We start from the raw sequence: 18,726 nt of genomic DNA, 5'->3' as shown, positions 1-18,726 counted from the left end.
CGTTTTGGTAAATGTCTCTGGTTATGCAGAAGCAGGCATTGTTTGTTACTGTTTCAATTAGTTATAAGATAAAGGAGGGATAAAACTGACCCAGCTAGTATTCCAACCCAAAGACTTTGAATGCTTTCTCTACATTCGCCTAGAACCCCAAGCCGCTATCCATTGCACCAGAGATCCAACCTGATTCAACAAGGTGAACAGAAATTCTCAAATAAAAAGATGAGCTATCAGCGGTTGACCAACATTATAAAGTGATTTGGAAACTATAAGCAGGGTTCCATTTTGAACATTGAATTGGGGAAAAGATAATCAACATCTCAAACGACATGATACCGTTGCGGTAAGTCTTCTTAACTCTTGTCAAATGGTACACGACCGATGGGTATTTAATGGCTCCATTAAGAGTAACTTGCAATTACTCTAATGGGACTACTCGTTCATTGGATCCTGAAAAGAGCATGTCATTAGAGTACATTTTCTTTAAACAAACCGCCTGAACAGGGACTTGAACCCTGGACCCTCAGATTAAAAGTCTGATGCTCTACCGACTGAGCTATCCAGGCTCTGCAACACTGCAACTAAAAATCAGCTAAAAATGATGTGGACGCACACCAACCTACACTTTAATTCTTAATATGGTTACATATATTAGCAATCAAATATGTAGAGTTTAATAATTAATTGATATTTCAAGCATTTGAAATTTCAGCAGCACACGTAATCTATTTTAAATCCTGAAATTCGTTCTATCTCATTTTCGGCTGACTTAGAAATCATGTCTCTAAATTGACATTGTGAAATTAGAAAAAGGCCAAATACTATTACTAGGTACTAAATTACATGTCCAGCAGTATAACTGGAAATTTACTCTTGGGCATAGATTATGCAACATTTTCAAAGCAAACAGTGTCTGTTTAAATAGACTTTCTTTCACTGCCGTTTTGGTAAATGTCTCTGGTTATGCAGAAGCAGGCATTGTTTGTTACTGTTTCAATTAACTATAAGATAAAGGAGGGATAAAACTGACCCAGCTAGTATTCCAACCCAAAGACTTTGAATGCTTTCTCTACATTCGCCTAGAACCCCAAGCCGCTATCCATTGCACCAGAGATCCAACCTGATTCAACAAGGTGAACAGAAATTCTCAAATAAAAAGATGAGCTATCAGCGGTTGACCAACTTTATAAAGTGATTTGGAAACTATAAGCAGGGTTCCATTTTGAACATTGAATTGGGGAAAAGATAATCAACATCTCAAACGACATGATACCGTTGCGGTAAGTCTTCTTAACTCTTGTCAAATGGTACACGACCGATGGGTATTTAATGGCTCCATTAAGAGTAACTTGCAATTACTCTAATGGGACTACTCGTTCATTGGATCCTGAAAAGAGCATGTCATTAGAGTACATTTTCTTTAAACAAACCGCCTGAACAGGGACTTGAACCCTGGACCCTCAGATTAAAAGTCTGATGCTCTACCGACTGAGCTATCCAGGCTCTGCAACACTGCAACTAAAAATCAGCTAAAAATGATGTGGACGCACACCAACCTACACTTTAATTCTTAATATGGTTACATATATTAGCAATCAAATATGTAGAGTTTAATAATTAATTGATATTTCAAGCATTTGAAATTTCAGCAGCACACGTAATCTATTTTAAATCCTGAAATTCGTTCTATCTCATTTTCGGCTGACTTAGAAATCATGTCTCTAAATTGACATTGTGAAATTAGTAAAAGGCCAAATACTATTACTAGGTACTAAATTACATGTCCAGCAGTATAACTGGAAATTTACTCTTGGGCATAGATTATGCAACATTTTCAAAGCAAACAGTGTCTGTTTAAATAGACTTTCTTTCACTGCCGTTTTGGTAAATGTCTCTGGTTATGCAGAAGCAGGCATTGTTTGTTACTGTTTCAATTAGTTATAAGATAAAGGAGGGATAAAACTGACCCAGCTAGTATTCCAACCCAAAGACTTTGAATGCTTTCTCTACATTCGCCTAGAACCCCAAGCCGCTATCCATTGCACCAGAGATCCAACCTGATTCAACAAGGTGAACAGAAATTCTCAAATAAAAAGATGAGCTATCAGCGGTTGACCAACTTTATAAAGTGATTTGGAAACTATAAGCAGGGTTCCATTTTGAACATTGAATTGGGGAAAAGATAATCAACATCTCAAACGACATGATACCGTTGCGGTAAGTCTTCTTAACTCTTGTCAAATGGTACACGACCGATGGGTATTTAATGGCTCCATTAAGAGTAACTTGCAATTACTCTAATGGGACTACTCGTTCATTGGATCCTGAAAAGAGCATGTCATTAGAGTACATTTTCTTTAAACAAACCGCATGAACAGGGACTTGAACCCTGGACCCTCAGATTAAAAGTCTGATGCTCTACCGACTGAGCTATCCAGGCTCTGCAACACTGCAACTAAAAATCAGCTAAAAATGATGTGGACGCACACCAACCTACACTTTAATTCTTAATATGGTTACATATATTAGCAATCAAATATGTAGAGTTTAATAATTAATTGATATTTCAAGCATTTGAAATTTCAGCAGCACACGTAATCTATTTTAAATCCTGAAATTCGTTCTATCTCATTTTCGGCTGACTTAGAAATCATGTCTCTAAATTGACATTGTGAAATTAGTAAAAGGCCAAATACTATTACTAGGTACTAAATTACATGTCCAGCAGTATAACTGGAAATTTACTCTTGGGCATAGATTATGCAACATTTTCAAAGCAAACAGTGTCTGTTTAAATAGACTTTCTTTCACTGCCGTTTTGGTAAATGTCTCTGGTTATGCAGAAGCAGGCATTGTTTGTTACTGTTTCAATTAGTTATAAGATAAAGGAGGGATAAAACTGACCCAGCTAGTATTCCAACCCAAAGACTTTGAATGCTTTCTCTACATTCGCCTAGAACCCCAAGCCGCTATCCATTGCACCAGAGATCCAACCTGATTCAACAAGGTGAACAGAAATTCTCAAATAAAAAGATGAGCTATCAGCGGTTGACCAACTTTATAAAGTGATTTGGAAACTATAAGCAGGGTTCCATTTTGAACGTTGAATTGGGGAAAAGATAATCAACATCTCAAACGACATGATACCGTTGCGGTAAGTCTTCTTAACTCTTGTCAAATGGTACACGACCGATGGGTATTTAATGGCTCCATTAAGAGTAACTTGCAATTACTCTAATGGGACTACTCGTTCATTGGATCCTGAAAAGAGCATGTCATTAGAGTACATTTTCTTTAAACAAACCGCCTGAACAGGGACTTGAACCCTGGACCCTCAGATTAAAAGTCTGATGCTCTACCGACTGAGCTATCCAGGCTCTGCAACACTGCAACTAAAAATCAGCTAAAAATGATGTGGACGCACACCAACCTACACTTTAATTCTTAATATGGTTACATATATTAGCAATCAAATATGTAGAGTTTAATAATTAATTGATATTTCAAGCATTTGAAATTTCAGCAGCACACGTAATCTATTTTAAATCCTGAAATTCGTTCTATCTCATTTTCGGCTGACTTAGAAATCATGTCTCTAAATTGACATTGTGAAATTAGTAAAAGGCCAAATACTATTACTAGGTACTAAATTACATGTCCAGCAGTATAACTGGAAATTTACTCTTGGGCATAGATTATGCAACATTTTCAAAGCAAACAGTGTCTGTTTAAATAGACTTTCTTTCACTGCCGTTTTGGTAAATGTCTCTGGTTATGCAGAAGCAGGCATTGTTTGTTACTGTTTCAATTAGATATAAGATAAAGGAGGGATAAAACTGACCCAGCTAGTATTCCAACCCAAAGACTTTGAATGCTTTCTCTACATTCGCCTAGAACCCCAAGCCGCTATCCATTGCACCAGAGATCCAACCTGATTCAACAAGGTGAACAGAAATTCTCAAATAAAAAGATGAGCTATCAGCGGTTGACCAACTTTATAAAGTGATTTGGAAACTATAAGCAGGGTTCCATTTTGAACATTGAATTGGGGAAAAGATAATCAACATCTCAAACGACATGATACCGTTGCGGTAAGTCTTCTTAACTCTTGTCAAATGGTACACGACCGATGGGTATTTAATGGCTCCATTAAGAGTAACTTGCAATTACTCTAATGGGACTACTCGTTCATTGGATCCTGAAAAGAGCATGTCATTAGAGTACATTTTCTTTAAACAAACCGCCTGAACAGGGACTTGAACCCTGGACCCTCAGATTAAAAGTCTGATGCTCTACCGACTGAGCTATCCAGGCTCTGCAACACTGCAACTAAAAACCAGCTAAAAATGATGTGGACGCACACCAACCTACACTTTAATTCTTAATATGGTTACATATATTAGCAATCAAATATGTAGAGTTTAATAATTAATTGATATTTCAAGCATTTGAAATTTCAGCAGCACACGTAATCTATTTTAAATCCTGAAATTCGTTCTATCTCATTTTCGGCTGACTTAGAAATCATGTCTCTAAATTGACATTGTGAAATTAGTAAAAGGCCAAATACTATTACTAGGTACTAAATTACATGTCCAGCAGTATAACTGGAAATTTACTCTTGGGCATAGATTATGCAACATTTTCAAAGCAAACAGTGTCTGTTTAAATAGACTTTCTTTCACTGCCGTTTTGGTAAATGTCTCTGGTTATGCAGAAGCAGGCATTGTTTGTTACTGTTTCAATTAGTTATAAGATAAAGGAGGGATAAAACTGACCCAGCTAGTATTCCAACCCAAAGACTTTGAATGCTTTCTCTACATTCGCCTAGAACCCCAAGCCGCTATCCATTGCACCAGAGATCCAACCTGATTCAACAAGGTGAACAGAAATTCTCAAATAAAAAGATGAGCTATCAGCGGTTGACCAACTTTATAAAGTGATTTGGAAACTATAAGCAGGGTTCCATTTTGAACGTTGAATTGGGGAAAAGATAATCAACATCTCAAACGACATGATACCGTTGCGGTAAGTCTTCTTAACTCTTGTCAAATGGTACACGACCGATGGGTATTTAATGGCTCCATTAAGAGTAACTTGCAATTACTCTAATGGGACTACTCGTTCATTGGATCCTGAAAAGAGCATGTCATTAGAGTACATTTTCTTTAAACAAACCGCCTGAACAGGGACTTGAACCCTGGACTCTCAGATTAAAAGTCTGATGCTCTACCGACTGAGCTATCCAGGCTCTGCAACACTGCAACTAAAAATCAGCTAAAAATGATGTGGACGCACACCAACCTACACTTTAATTCTTAATATGGTTACATATATTAGCAATCAAATATGTAGAGTTTAATAATTAATTGATATTTCAAGCATTTGAAATTTCAGCAGCACACGTAATCTATTTTAAATCCTGAAATTCGTTCTATCTCATTTTCGGCTGACTTAGAAATCATGTCTCTAAATTGACATTGTGAAATTAGTAAAAGGCCAAATACTATTACTAGGTACTAAATTACATGTCCAGCAGTATAACTGGAAATTTACTCTTGGGCATAGATTATGCAACATTTTCAAAGCAAACAGTGTCTGTTTAAATAGACTTTCTTTCACTGCCGTTTTGGTAAATGTCTCTGGTTATGCAGAAGCAGGCATTGTTTGTTACTGTTTCAATTAGTTATAAGATAAAGGAGGGATAAAACTGACCCAGCTAGTATTCCAACCCAAAGACTTTGAATGCTTTCTCTACATTCGCCTAGAACCCCAAGCCGCTATCCATTGCACCAGAGATCCAACCTGATTCAACAAGGTGAACAGAAATTCTCAAATAAAAAGATGAGCTATCAGCGGTTGACCAACTTTATAAAGTGATTTGGAAACTATAAGCAGGGTTCCATTTTGAACATTGAATTGGGGAAAAGATAATCAACATCTCAAACGACATGATACCGTTGCGGTAAGTCTTCTTAACTCTTGTCAAATGGTACACGACCGATGGGTATTTAATGGCTCCATTAAGAGTAACTTGCAATTACTCTAATGGGACTACTCGTTCATTGGATCCTGAAAAGAGCATGTCATTAGAGTACATTTTCTTTAAACAAACCGCCTGAACAGGGACTTGAACCCTGGACCCTCAGATTAAAAGTCTGATGCTCTACCGACTGAGCTATCCAGGCTCTGCAACACTGCAACTAAAAATCAGCTAAAAATGATGTGGACGCACACCAACCTACACTTTAATTCTTAATATGGTTACATATATTAGCAATCAAATATGTAGAGTTTAATAATTAATTGATATTTCAAGCATTTGAAATTTCAGCAGCACACGTAATCTATTTTAAATCCTGAAATTCGTTCTATCTCATTTTCGGCTGACTTAGAAATCATGTCTCTAAATTGACATTGTGAAATTAGTAAAAGGCCAAATACTATTACTAGGTACTAAATTACATGTCCAGCAGTATAACTGGAAATTTACTCTTGGGCATAGATTATGCAACATTTTCAAAGCAAACAGTGTCTGTTTAAATAGACTTTCTTTCACTGCCGTTTTGGTAAATGTCTCTGGTTATGCAGAAGCAGGCATTGTTTGTTACTGTTTCAATTAGTTATAAGATAAAGGAGGGATAAAACTGACCCAGCTAGTATTCCAACCCAAAGACTTTGAATGCTTTCTCTACATTCGCCTAGAACCCCAAGCCGCTATCCATTGCACCAGAGATCCAACCTGATTCAACAAGGTGAACAGAAATTCTCAAATAAAAAGATGAGCTATCAGCGGTTGACCAACTTTATAAAGTGATTTGGAAACTATAAGCAGGGTTCCATTTTGAACATTGAATTGGGGAAAAGATAATCAACATCTCAAACGACATGATACCGTTGCGGTAAGTCTTCTTAACTCTTGTCAAATGGTACACGACCGATGGGTATTTAATGGCTCCATTAAGAGTAACTTGCAATTACTCTAATGGGACTACTCGTTCATTGGATCCTGAAAAGAGCATGTCATTAGAGTACATTTTCTTTAAACAAACCGCCTGAACAGGGACTTGAACCCTGGACCCTCAGATTAAAAGTCTGATGCTCTACCGACTGAGCTATCCAGGCTCTGCAACACTGCAACTAAAAATCAGCTAAAAATGATGTGGACGCACACCAACCTACACTTTAATTCTTAATATGGTTACATATATTAGCAATCAAATATGTAGAGTTTAATAATTAATTGATATTTCAAGCATTTGAAATTTCAGCAGCACACGTAATCTATTTTAAATCCTGAAATTCGTTCTATCTCATTTTCGGCTGACTTAGAAATCATGTCTCTAAATTGACATTGTGAAATTAGTAAAAGGCCAAATACTATTACTAGGTACTAAATTACATGTCCAGCAGTATAACTGGAAATTTACTCTTGGGCATAGATTATGCAACATTTTCAAAGCAAACAGTGTCTGTTTAAATAGACTTTCTTTCACTGCCGTTTTGGTAAATGTCTCTGGTTATGCAGAAGCAGGCATTGTTTGTTACTGTTTCAATTAGTTATAAGATAAAGGAGGGATAAAACTGACCCAGCTAGTATTCCAACCCAAAGACTTTGAATGCTTTCTCTACATTCGCCTAGAACCCCAAGCCGCTATCCATTGCACCAGAGATCCAACCTGATTCAACAAGGTGAACAGAAATTCTCAAATAAAAAGATGAGCTATCAGCGGTTGACCAACTTTATAAAGTGATTTGGAAACTATAAGCAGGGTTCCATTTTGAACATTGAATTGGGGAAAAGATAATCAACATCTCAAACGACATGATACCGTTGCGGTAAGTCTTCTTAACTCTTGTCAAATGGTACACGACCGATGGGTATTTAATGGCTCCATTAAGAGTAACTTGCAATTACTCTAATGGGACTACTCGTTCATTGGATCCTGAAAAGAGCATGTCATTAGAGTACATTTTCTTTAAACAAACCGCCTGAACAGGGACTTGAACCCTGGACCCTCAGATTAAAAGTCTGATGCTCTACCGACTGAGCTATCCAGGCTCTGCAACACTGCAACTAAAAACCAGCTAAAAATGATGTGGACGCACACCAACCTACACTTTAATTCTTAATATGGTTACATATATTAGCAATCAAATATGTAGAGTTTAATAATTAATTGATATTTCAAGCATTTGAAATTTCAGCAGCACACGTAATCTATTTTAAATCCTGAAATTCGTTCTATCTCATTTTCGGCTGACTTAGAAATCATGTCTCTAAATTGACATTGTGAAATTAGTAAAAGGCCAAATACTATTACTAGGTACTAAATTACATGTCCAGCAGTATAACTGGAAATTTACTCTTGGGCATAGATTATGCAACATTTTCAAAGCAAACAGTGTCTGTTTAAATAGACTTTCTTTCACTGCCGTTTTGGTAAATGTCTCTGGTTATGCAGAAGCAGGCATTGTTTGTTACTGTTTCAATTAGTTATAAGATAAAGGAGGGATAAAACTGACCCAGCTAGTATTCCAACCCAAAGACTTTGAATGCTTTCTCTACATTCGCCTAGAACCCCAAGCCGCTATCCATTGCACCAGAGATCCAACCTGATTCAACAAGGTGAACAGAAATTCTCAAATAAAAAGATGAGCTATCAGCGGTTGACCAACTTTATAAAGTGATTTGGAAACTATAAGCAGGGTTCCATTTTGAACGTTGAATTGGGGAAAAGATAATCAACATCTCAAACGACATGATACCGTTGCGGTAAGTCTTCTTAACTCTTGTCAAATGGTACACGACCGATGGGTATTTAATGGCTCCATTAAGAGTAACTTGCAATTACTCTAATGGGACTACTCGTTCATTGGATCCTGAAAAGAGCATGTCATTAGAGTACATTTTCTTTAAACAAACCGCCTGAACAGGGACTTGAACCCTGGACCCTCAGATTAAAAGTCTGATGCTCTACCGACTGAGCTATCCAGGCTCTGCAACACTGCAACTAAAAATCAGCTAAAAATGATGTGGACGCACACCAACCTACACTTTAATTCTTAATATGGTTACATATATTAGCAATCAAATATGTAGAGTTTAATAATTAATTGATATTTCAAGCATTTGAAATTTCAGCAGCACACGTAATCTATTTTAAATCCTGAAATTCGTTCTATCTCATTTTCGGCTGACTTAGAAATCATGTCTCTAAATTGACATTGTGAAATTAGTAAAAGGCCAAATACTATTACTAGGTACTAAATTACATGTCCAGCAGTATAACTGGAAATTTACTCTTGGGCATAGATTATGCAACATTTTCAAAGCAAACAGTGTCTGTTTAAATAGACTTTCTTTCACTGCCGTTTTGGTAAATGTCTCTGGTTATGCAGAAGCAGGCATTGTTTGTTACTGTTTCAATTAGTTATAAGATAAAGGAGGGATAAAACTGACCCAGCTAGTATTCCAACCCAAAGACTTTGAATGCTTTCTCTACATTCGCCTAGAACCCCAAGCCGCTATCCATTGCACCAGAGATCCAACCTGATTCAACAAGGTGAACAGAAATTCTCAAATAAAAAGATGAGCTATCAGCGGTTGACCAACTTTATAAAGTGATTTGGAAACTATAAGCAGGGTTCCATTTTGAACATTGAATTGGGGAAAAGATAATCAACATCTCAAACGACATGATACCGTTGCGGTAAGTCTTCTTAACTCTTGTCAAATGGTACACGACCGATGGGTATTTAATGGCTCCATTAAGAGTAACTTGCAATTACTCTAATGGGACTACTCGTTCATTGGATCCTGAAAAGAGCATGTCATTAGAGTACATTTTCTTTAAACAAACCGCCTGAACAGGGACTTGAACCCTGGACCCTCAGATTAAAAGTCTGATGCTCTACCGACTGAGCTATCCAGGCTCTGCAACACTGCAACTAAAAACCAGCTAAAAATGATGTGGACGCACACCAACCTACACTTTAATTCTTAATATGGTTACATATATTAGCAATCAAATATGTAGAGTTTAATAATTAATTGATATTTCAAGCATTTGAAATTTCAGCAGCACACGTAATCTATTTTAAATCCTGAAATTCGTTCTATCTCATTTTCGGCTGACTTAGAAATCATGTCTCTAAGTTGACATTGTGAAATTAGTAAAAGGCCAAATACTATTACTAGGTACTAAATTACATGTCCAGCAGTATAACTGGAAATTTACTCTTGGGCATAGATTATGCAACATTTTCAAAGCAAACAGTGTCTGTTTAAATAGACTTTCTTTCACTGCCGTTTTGGTAAATGTCTCTGGTTATGCAGAAGCAGGCATTGTTTGTTACTGTTTCAATTAGTTATAAGATAAAGGAGGGATAAAACTGACCCAGCTAGTATTCCAACCCAAAGACTTTGAATGCTTTCTCTACATTCGCCTAGAACCCCAAGCCGCTATCCATTGCACCAGAGATCCAACCTGATTCAACAAGGTGAACAGAAATTCTCAAATAAAAAGATGAGCTATCAGCGGTTGACCAACTTTATAAAGTGATTTGGAAACTATAAGCAGGGTTCCATTTTGAACATTGAATTGGGGAAAAGATAATCAACATCTCAAACGACATGATACCGTTGCGGTAAGTCTTCTTAACTCTTGTCAAATGGTACACGACCGATGGGTATTTAATGGCTCCATTAAGAGTAACTTGCAATTACTCTAATGGGACTACTCGTTCATTGGATCCTGAAAAGAGCATGTCATTAGAGTACATTTTCTTTAAACAAACCGCCTGAACAGGGACTTGAACCCTGGACCCTCAGATTAAAAGTCTGATGCTCTACCGACTGAGCTATCCAGGCTCTGCAACACTGCAACTAAAAATCAGCTAAAAATGATGTGGACGCACACCAACCTACACTTTAATTCTTAATATGGTTACATATATTAGCAATCAAATATGTAGAGTTTAATAATTAATTGATATTTCAAGCATTTGAAATTTCAGCAGCACACGTAATCTATTTTAAATCCTGAAATTCGTTCTATCTCATTTTCGGCTGACTTAGAAATCATGTCTCTAAATTGACATTGTGAAATTAGTAAAAGGCCAAATACTATTACTAGGTACTAAATTACATGTCCAGCAGTATAACTGGAAATTTACTCTTGGGCATAGATTATGCAACATTTTCAAAGCAAACAGTGTCTGTTTAAATAGACTTTCTTTCACTGCCGTTTTGGTAAATGTCTCTGGTTATGCAGAAGCAGGCATTGTTTGTTACTGTTTCAATTAGTTATAAGATAAAGGAGGGATAAAACTGACCCAGCTAGTATTCCAACCCAAAGACTTTGAATGCTTTCTCTACATTCGCCTAGAACCCCAAGCCGCTATCCATTGCACCAGAGATCCAACCTGATTCAACAAGGTGAACAGAAATTCTCAAATAAAAAGATGAGCTATCAGCGGTTGACCAACTTTATAAAGTGATTTGGAAACTATAAGCAGGGTTCCATTTTGAACATTGAATTGGGGAAAAGATAATCAACATCTCAAACGACATGATACCGTTGCGGTAAGTCTTCTTAACTCTTGTCAAATGGTACACGACCGATGGGTATTTAATGGCTCCATTAAGAGTAACTTGCAATTACTCTAATGGGACTACTCGTTCATTGGATCCTGAAAAGAGCATGTCATTAGAGTACATTTTCTTTAAACAAACCGCCTGAACAGGGACTTGAACCCTGGACCCTCAGATTAAAAGTCTGATGCTCTACCGACTGAGCTATCCAGGCTCTGCAACACTGCAACTAAAAATCAGCTAAAAATGATGTGGACGCACACCAACCTACACTTTAATTCTTAATATGGTTACATATATTAGCAATCAAATATGTAGAGTTTAATAATTAATTGATATTTCAAGCATTTGAAATTTCAGCAGCACACGTAATCTATTTTAAATCCTGAAATTCGTTCTATCTCATTTTCGGCTGACTTAGAAATCATGTCTCTAAATTGACATTGTGAAATTAGTAAAAGGCCAAATACTATTACTAGGTACTAAATTACATGTCCAGCAGTATAACTGGAAATTTACTCTTGGGCATAGATTATGCAACATTTTCAAAGCAAACAGTGTCTGTTTAAATAGACTTTCTTTCACTGCCGTTTTGGTAAATGTCTCTGGTTATGCAGAAGCAGGCATTGTTTGTTACTGTTTCAATTAGTTATAAGATAAAGGAGGGATAAAACTGACCCAGCTAGTATTCCAACCCAAAGACTTTGAATGCTTTCTCTACATTCGCCTAGAACCCCAAGCCGCTATCCATTGCACCAGAGATCCAACCTGATTCAACAAGGTGAACAGAAATTCTCAAATAAAAAGATGAGCTATCAGCGGTTGACCAACTTTATAAAGTGATTTGGAAACTATAAGCAGGGTTCCATTTTGAACATTGAATTGGGGAAAAGATAATCAACATCTCAAACGACATGATACCGTTGCGGTAAGTCTTCTTAACTCTTGTCAAATGGTACACGACCGATGGGTATTTAATGGCTCCATTAAGAGTAACTTGCAATTACTCTAATGGGACTACTCGTTCATTGGATCCTGAAAAGAGCATGTCATTAGAGTACATTTTCTTTAAACAAACCGCCTGAACAGGGACTTGAACCCTGGACCCTCAGATTAAAAGTCTGATGCTCTACCGACTGAGCTATCCAGGCTCTGCAACACTGCAACTAAAAATCAGCTAAAAATGATGTGGACGCACACCAACCTACACTTTAATTCTTAATATGGTTACATATATTAGCAATCAAATATGTAGAGTTTAATAATTAATTGATATTTCAAGCATTTGAAATTTCAGCAGCACACGTAATCTATTTTAAATCCTGAAATTCGTTCTATCTCATTTTCGGCTGACTTAGAAATCATGTCTCTAAATTGACATTGTGAAATTAGTAAAAGGCCAAATAATATTACTAGGTACTAAATTACATGTCCAGCAGTATAACTGGAAATTTACTCTTGGGCATAGATTATGCAACATTTTCAAAGCAAACAGTGTCTGTTTAAATAGACTTTCTTTCACTGCCGTTTTGGTAAATGTCTCTGGTTATGCAGAAGCAGGCATTGTTTGTTACTGTTTCAATTAGTTATAAGATAAAGGAGGGATAAAACTGACCCAGCTAGTATTCCAACCCAAAGACTTTGAATGCTTTCTCTACATTCGCCTAGAACCCCAAGCCGCTATCCATTGCACCAGAGATCCAACCTGATTCAACAAGGTGAACAGAAATTCTCAAATAAAAAGATGAGCTATCAGCGGTTGACCAACTTTATAAAGTGATTTGGAAACTATAAGCAGGGTTCCATTTTGAACATTGAATTGGGGAAAAGATAATCAACATCTCAAACGACATGATACCGTTGCGGTAAGTCTTCTTAACTCTTGTCAAATGGTACACGACCGATGGGTATTTAATGGCTCCATTAAGAGTAACTTGCAATTACTCTAATGGGACTACTCGTTCATTGGATCCTGAAAAGAGCATGTCATTAGAGTACATTTTCTTTAAACAAACCGCCTGAACAGGGACTTGAACCCTGGACCCTCAGATTAAAAGTCTGATGCTCTACCGACTGAGCTATCCAGGCTCTGCAACACTGCAACTAAAAATCAGCTAAAAATGATGTGGACGCACACCAACCTACACTTTAATTCTTAATATGGTTACATATATTAGCAATCAAATATGTAGAGTTTAATAATTAATTGATATTTCAAGCATTTGAAATATCAGCAGCACACGTAATCTATTTTAAATCCTGAAATTCGTTCTATCTCATTTTCGGCTGACTTAGAAATCATGTCTCTAAATTGACATTGTGAAATTAGTAAAAGGCCAAATACTATTACTAGGTACTAAATTACATGTCCAGCAGTATAACTGGAAATTTACTCTTGGGCATAGATTATGCAACATTTTCAAAGCAAACAGTGTCTGTTTAAATAGACTTTCTTTCACTGCCGTTTTGGTAAATGTCTCTGGTTATGCAGAAGCAGGCATTGTTTGTTACTGTTTCAATTAGTTATAAGATAAAGGAGGGATAAAACTGACCCAGCTAGTATTCCAACCCAAAGACTTTGAATGCTTTCTCTACATTCGCCTAGAACCCCAAGCCGCTATCCATTGCACCAGAGATCCAACCTGATTCAACAAGGTGAACAGAAATTCTCAAATAAAAAGATGAGCTATCAGCGGTTGACCAACTTTATAAAGTGATTTGGAAACTATAAGCAGGGTTCCATTTTGAACATTGAATTGGGGAAAAGATAATCAACATCTCAAACGACATGATACCGTTGCGGTAAGTCTTCTTAACTCTTGTCAAATGGTACACGACCGATGGGTATTTAATGGCTCCATTAAGAGTAACTTGCAATTACTCTAATGGGACTACTCGTTCATTGGATCCTGAAAAGAGCATGTCATTAGAGTACATTTTCTTTAAACAAACCGCCTGAACAGGGACTTGAACCCTGGACCCTCAGATTAAAAGTCTGATGCTCTACCGACTGAGCTATCCAGGCTCTGCAACACTGCAACTAAAAACCAGCTAAAAATGATGTGGACGCACACCAACCTACACTTTAATTCTTAATATGGTTACATATATTAGCAATCAAATATGTAGAGTTTAATAATTAATTGATATTTCAAGCATTTGAAATTTCAGCAGCACACGTAATCTATTTTAAATCCTGAAATTCGTTCTATCTCATTTTCGGCTGACTTAGAAATCATGTCTCTAAATTGACATTGTGAAATTAGTAAAAGGCCAAATACTATTACTAGGTACTAAATTACATGTCCAGCAGTATAACTGGAAATTTACTCTTGGGCATAGATTATGCAACATTTTCAAAGCAAACAGTGTCTGTTTAAATAGACTTTCTTTCACTGCCGTTTTGGTAAATGTCTCTGGTTATGCAGAAGCAGGCATTGTTTGTTACTGTTTCAATTAGTTATAAGATAAAGGAGGGATAAAACTGACCCAGCTAGTATTCCAACCCAAAGACTTTGAATGCTTTCTCTACATTCGCCTAGAACCCCAAGCCGCTATCCATTGCACCAGAGATCCAACCTGATTCAACAAGGTGAACAGAAATTCTCAAATAAAAAGATGAGCTATCAGCGGTTGACCAACTTTATAAAGTGATTTGGAAACTATAAGCAGGGTTCCATTTTGAACGTTGAATTGGGGAAAAGATAATCAACATCTCAAACGACATGATACCGTTGCGGTAAGTCTTCTTAACTCTTGTCAAATGGTACACGACCGATGGGTATTTAATGGCTCCATTAAGAGTAACTTGCAATTACTCTAATGGGACTACTCGTTCATTGGATCCTGAAAAGAGCATGTCATTAGAGTACATTTTCTTTAAACAAACCGCCTGAACAGGGACTTGAACCCTGGACCCTCAGATTAAAAGTCTGATGCTCTACCGACTGAGCTATCCAGGCTCTGCAACACTGCAACTAAAAATCAGCTAAAAATGATGTGGACGCACACCAACCTACACTTTAATTCTTAATATGGTTACATATATTAGCAATCAAATATGTAGAGTTTAATAATTAATTGATATTTCAAGCATTTGAAATTTCAGCAGCACACGTAATCTATTTTAAATCCTGAAATTCGTTCTATCTCATTTTCGGCTGACTTAGAAATCATGTCTCTAAATTGACATTGTGAAATTAGTAAAAGGCCAAATACTATTACTAGGTACTAAATTACATGTCCAGCAGTATAACTGGAAATTTACTCTTGGGCATAGATTATGCAACATTTTCAAAGCAAACAGTGTCTGTTTAAATAGACTTTCTTTCACTGCCGTTTTGGTAAATGTCTCTGGTTATGCAGAAGCAGGCATTGTTTGTTACTGTTTCAATTAGTTATAAGATAAAGGAGGGATAAAACTGACCCAGCTAGTATTCCAACCCAAAGACTTTGAATGCTTTCTCTACATTCGCCTAGAACCCCAAGCCGCTATCCATTGCACCAGAGATCCAACCTGATTCAACAAGGTGAACAGAAATTCTCAAATAAAAAGATGAGCTATCAGCGGTTGACCAACTTTATAAAGTGATTTGGAAACTATAAGCAGGGTTCCATTTTGAACATTGAATTGGGGAAAAGATAATCAACATCTCAAACGACATGATACCGTTGCGGTAAGTCTTCTTAACTCTTGTCAAATGGTACACGACCGATGGGTATTTAATGGCTCCATTAAGAGTAACTTGCAATTACTCTAATGGGACTACTCGTTCATTGGATCCTGAAAAGAGCATGTCATTAGAGTACATTTTCTTTAAACAAACCGCCTGAACAGGGACTTGAACCCTGGACCCTCAGATTAAAAGTCTGATGCTCTACCGACTGAGCTATCCAGGCTCTGCAACACTGCAACTAAAAACCAGCTAAAAATGATGTGGACGCACACCAACCTACACTTTAATTCTTAATATGGTTACATATATTAGCAATCAAATATGTAGAGTTTAATAATTAATTGATATTTCAAGCATTTGAAATTTCAGCAGCACACGTAATCTATTTTAAATCCTGAAATTCGTTCTATCTCATTTTCGGCTGACTTAGAAATCATGTCTCTAAATTGACATTGTGAAATTAGTAAAAGGCCAAATACTATTACTAGGTACTAAATTACATGTCCAGCAGTATAACTGGAAATTTACTCTTGGGCATAGATTATGCAACATTTTCAAAGCAAACAGTGTCTGTTTAAATAGACTTTCTTTCACTGCCGTTTTGGTAAATGTCTCTGGTTATGCAGAAGCAGGCATTGTTTGTTACTGTTTCAATTAGTTATAAGATAAAGGAGGGATAAAACTGACCCAGCTAGTATTCCAACCCAAAGACTTTGAATGCTTTCTCTACATTCGCCTAGAACCCCAAGCCGCTATCCATTGCACCAGAGATCCAACCTGATTCAACAAGGTGAACAGAAATTCTCAAATAAAAAGATGAGCTATCAGCGGTTGACCAACTTTATAAAGTGATTTGGAAACTATAAGCAGGGTTCCATTTTGAACGTTGAATTGGGGAAAAGATAATCAACATCTCAAACGACATGATACCGTTGCGGTAAGTCTTCTTAACTCTTGTCAAATGGTACACGACCGATGGGTATTTAATGGCTCCATTAAGAGTAACTTGCAATTACTCTAATGGGACTACTCGTTCATTGGATCCTGAAAAGAGCATGTCATTAGAGTACATTTTCTTTAAACAAACCGCCTGAACAGGGACTTGAACCCTGGACCCTCAGATTAAAAGTCTGATGCTCTACCGACTGAGCTATCCAGGCTCTGCAACACTGCAACTAAAAATCAGCTAAAAATGATGTGGACGCACACCAACCTACACTTTAATTCTTAATATGGTTACATATATTAGCAATCAAATATGTAGAGTTTAATAATTAATTGATATTTCAAGCATTTGAAATTTCAGCAGCACACGTAATCTATTTTAAATCCTGAAATTCGTTCTATCTCATTTTCGGCTGACTTAGAAATCATGTCTCTAAATTGACATTGTGAAATTAGTAAAAGGCCAAATACTATTACTAGGTACTAAATTACATGTCCAGCAGTATAACTGGAAATTTACTCTTGGGCATAGATTATGCAACATTTTCAAAGCAAACAGTGTCTGTTTAAATAGACTTTCTTTCACTGCCGTTTTGGTAAATGTCTCTGGTTATGCAGAAGCAGGCATTGTTTGTTACTGTTTCAATTAGTTATAAGATAAAGGAGGGATAAAACTGACCCAGCTAGTATTCCAACCCAAAGACTTTGAATGCTTTCTCTACATTCGCCTAGAACCCCAAGCCGCTATCTATTGCACCAGAGATCCAACCTGATTCAACAAGGTGAACAGAAATTCTCAAATAAAAAGATGAGCTATCAGCGGTTGACCAACTTTATAAAGTGATTTGGAAACTATAAGCAGGGTTCCATTTTGAACATTGAATTGGGGAAAAGATAATCAACATCTCAAACGACATGATACCGTTGCGGTAAGTCTTCTTAACTCTTGTCAAATGGTACACGACCGATGGGTATTTAATGGCTCCATTAAGAGTAACTTGCAATTACTCTAATGGGACTACTCGTTCATTGGATCCTGAAAAGAGCATGTCATTAGAGTACATTTTCTTTAAACAAACCGCCTGAACAGGGACTTGAACCCTGGACCCTCAGATTAAAAGTCTGATGCTCTACCGACTGAGCTATCCAGGCTCTGCAACACTGCAACTAAAAACCAGCTAAAAATGATGTGGACGCACACCAACCTACACTTTAATTCTTAATATGGTTACATATATTAGCAATCAAATATGTAGAGTTTAATAATTAATTGATATTTCAAGCATTTGAAATTTCAGCAGCACACGTAATCTATTTTAAATCCTGAAATTCGTTCTATCTCATTTTCGGCTGACTTAGAAATCATGTCTCTAAATTGACATTGTGAAATTAGTAAAAGGCCAAATACTATTACTAGGTACTAAATTACATGTCCAGCAGTATAACTGGAAATTTACTCTTGGGCATAGATTATGCAACATTTTCAAAGCAAACAGTGTCTGTTTAAATAGA

General features: G+C 36.8%; 18 non-coding genes across 18 annotated transcripts; all 18 read right to left on the bottom strand.

Moving 5' to 3' along the window:
* Positions 1–490: 490 nt before the first annotated feature.
* On the bottom strand, positions 491–563 carry TRNAK-UUU (transfer RNA lysine (anticodon UUU)). Its single transcript has one exon. It is a non-coding gene; the product is annotated as a tRNA-Lys (tRNA).
* An 864-nt stretch (positions 564–1,427) lies between these two features.
* Positions 1,428–1,500, bottom strand: TRNAK-UUU (transfer RNA lysine (anticodon UUU)). Its single transcript has one exon. It is a non-coding gene; the product is annotated as a tRNA-Lys (tRNA).
* A 1,801-nt stretch (positions 1,501–3,301) lies between these two features.
* Positions 3,302–3,374, bottom strand: TRNAK-UUU (transfer RNA lysine (anticodon UUU)). The gene has a single exon. It is a non-coding gene; the product is annotated as a tRNA-Lys (tRNA).
* An 864-nt stretch (positions 3,375–4,238) lies between these two features.
* TRNAK-UUU (transfer RNA lysine (anticodon UUU)) lies at positions 4,239–4,311 on the bottom strand. The gene has a single exon. It is a non-coding gene; the product is annotated as a tRNA-Lys (tRNA).
* Positions 4,312–6,112: 1,801 nt separating this feature from the next.
* TRNAK-UUU (transfer RNA lysine (anticodon UUU)) lies at positions 6,113–6,185 on the bottom strand. The gene has a single exon. It is a non-coding gene; the product is annotated as a tRNA-Lys (tRNA).
* Positions 6,186–7,049: 864 nt separating this feature from the next.
* Positions 7,050–7,122, bottom strand: TRNAK-UUU (transfer RNA lysine (anticodon UUU)). Its single transcript has one exon. It is a non-coding gene; the product is annotated as a tRNA-Lys (tRNA).
* Positions 7,123–7,986: 864 nt separating this feature from the next.
* TRNAK-UUU (transfer RNA lysine (anticodon UUU)) lies at positions 7,987–8,059 on the bottom strand. The gene has a single exon. It is a non-coding gene; the product is annotated as a tRNA-Lys (tRNA).
* An 864-nt stretch (positions 8,060–8,923) lies between these two features.
* Positions 8,924–8,996, bottom strand: TRNAK-UUU (transfer RNA lysine (anticodon UUU)). Its single transcript has one exon. It is a non-coding gene; the product is annotated as a tRNA-Lys (tRNA).
* An 864-nt stretch (positions 8,997–9,860) lies between these two features.
* TRNAK-UUU (transfer RNA lysine (anticodon UUU)) lies at positions 9,861–9,933 on the bottom strand. The gene has a single exon. It is a non-coding gene; the product is annotated as a tRNA-Lys (tRNA).
* Positions 9,934–10,797: 864 nt separating this feature from the next.
* Positions 10,798–10,870, bottom strand: TRNAK-UUU (transfer RNA lysine (anticodon UUU)). The gene has a single exon. It is a non-coding gene; the product is annotated as a tRNA-Lys (tRNA).
* An 864-nt stretch (positions 10,871–11,734) lies between these two features.
* Positions 11,735–11,807, bottom strand: TRNAK-UUU (transfer RNA lysine (anticodon UUU)). The gene has a single exon. It is a non-coding gene; the product is annotated as a tRNA-Lys (tRNA).
* Positions 11,808–12,671: 864 nt separating this feature from the next.
* TRNAK-UUU (transfer RNA lysine (anticodon UUU)) lies at positions 12,672–12,744 on the bottom strand. The gene has a single exon. It is a non-coding gene; the product is annotated as a tRNA-Lys (tRNA).
* Positions 12,745–13,608: 864 nt separating this feature from the next.
* Positions 13,609–13,681, bottom strand: TRNAK-UUU (transfer RNA lysine (anticodon UUU)). Its single transcript has one exon. It is a non-coding gene; the product is annotated as a tRNA-Lys (tRNA).
* Positions 13,682–14,545: 864 nt separating this feature from the next.
* On the bottom strand, positions 14,546–14,618 carry TRNAK-UUU (transfer RNA lysine (anticodon UUU)). Its single transcript has one exon. It is a non-coding gene; the product is annotated as a tRNA-Lys (tRNA).
* Positions 14,619–15,482: 864 nt separating this feature from the next.
* On the bottom strand, positions 15,483–15,555 carry TRNAK-UUU (transfer RNA lysine (anticodon UUU)). The gene has a single exon. It is a non-coding gene; the product is annotated as a tRNA-Lys (tRNA).
* Positions 15,556–16,419: 864 nt separating this feature from the next.
* TRNAK-UUU (transfer RNA lysine (anticodon UUU)) lies at positions 16,420–16,492 on the bottom strand. Its single transcript has one exon. It is a non-coding gene; the product is annotated as a tRNA-Lys (tRNA).
* An 864-nt stretch (positions 16,493–17,356) lies between these two features.
* On the bottom strand, positions 17,357–17,429 carry TRNAK-UUU (transfer RNA lysine (anticodon UUU)). Its single transcript has one exon. It is a non-coding gene; the product is annotated as a tRNA-Lys (tRNA).
* An 864-nt stretch (positions 17,430–18,293) lies between these two features.
* TRNAK-UUU (transfer RNA lysine (anticodon UUU)) lies at positions 18,294–18,366 on the bottom strand. Its single transcript has one exon. It is a non-coding gene; the product is annotated as a tRNA-Lys (tRNA).
* Between the last annotated feature and the right edge of the window lie 360 nt (positions 18,367–18,726).

Source organism: Triturus cristatus, chromosome 4_1 (genome assembly GCF_964204655.1).
Source record: "Triturus cristatus chromosome 4_1, aTriCri1.1, whole genome shotgun sequence".
Classification (NCBI taxonomy): domain Eukaryota; kingdom Metazoa; phylum Chordata; class Amphibia; order Caudata; family Salamandridae; genus Triturus; species Triturus cristatus.
Note: the sequence above shows the minus strand (reverse complement) of the source record. Positions and strands in the feature narration are given on the sequence as shown.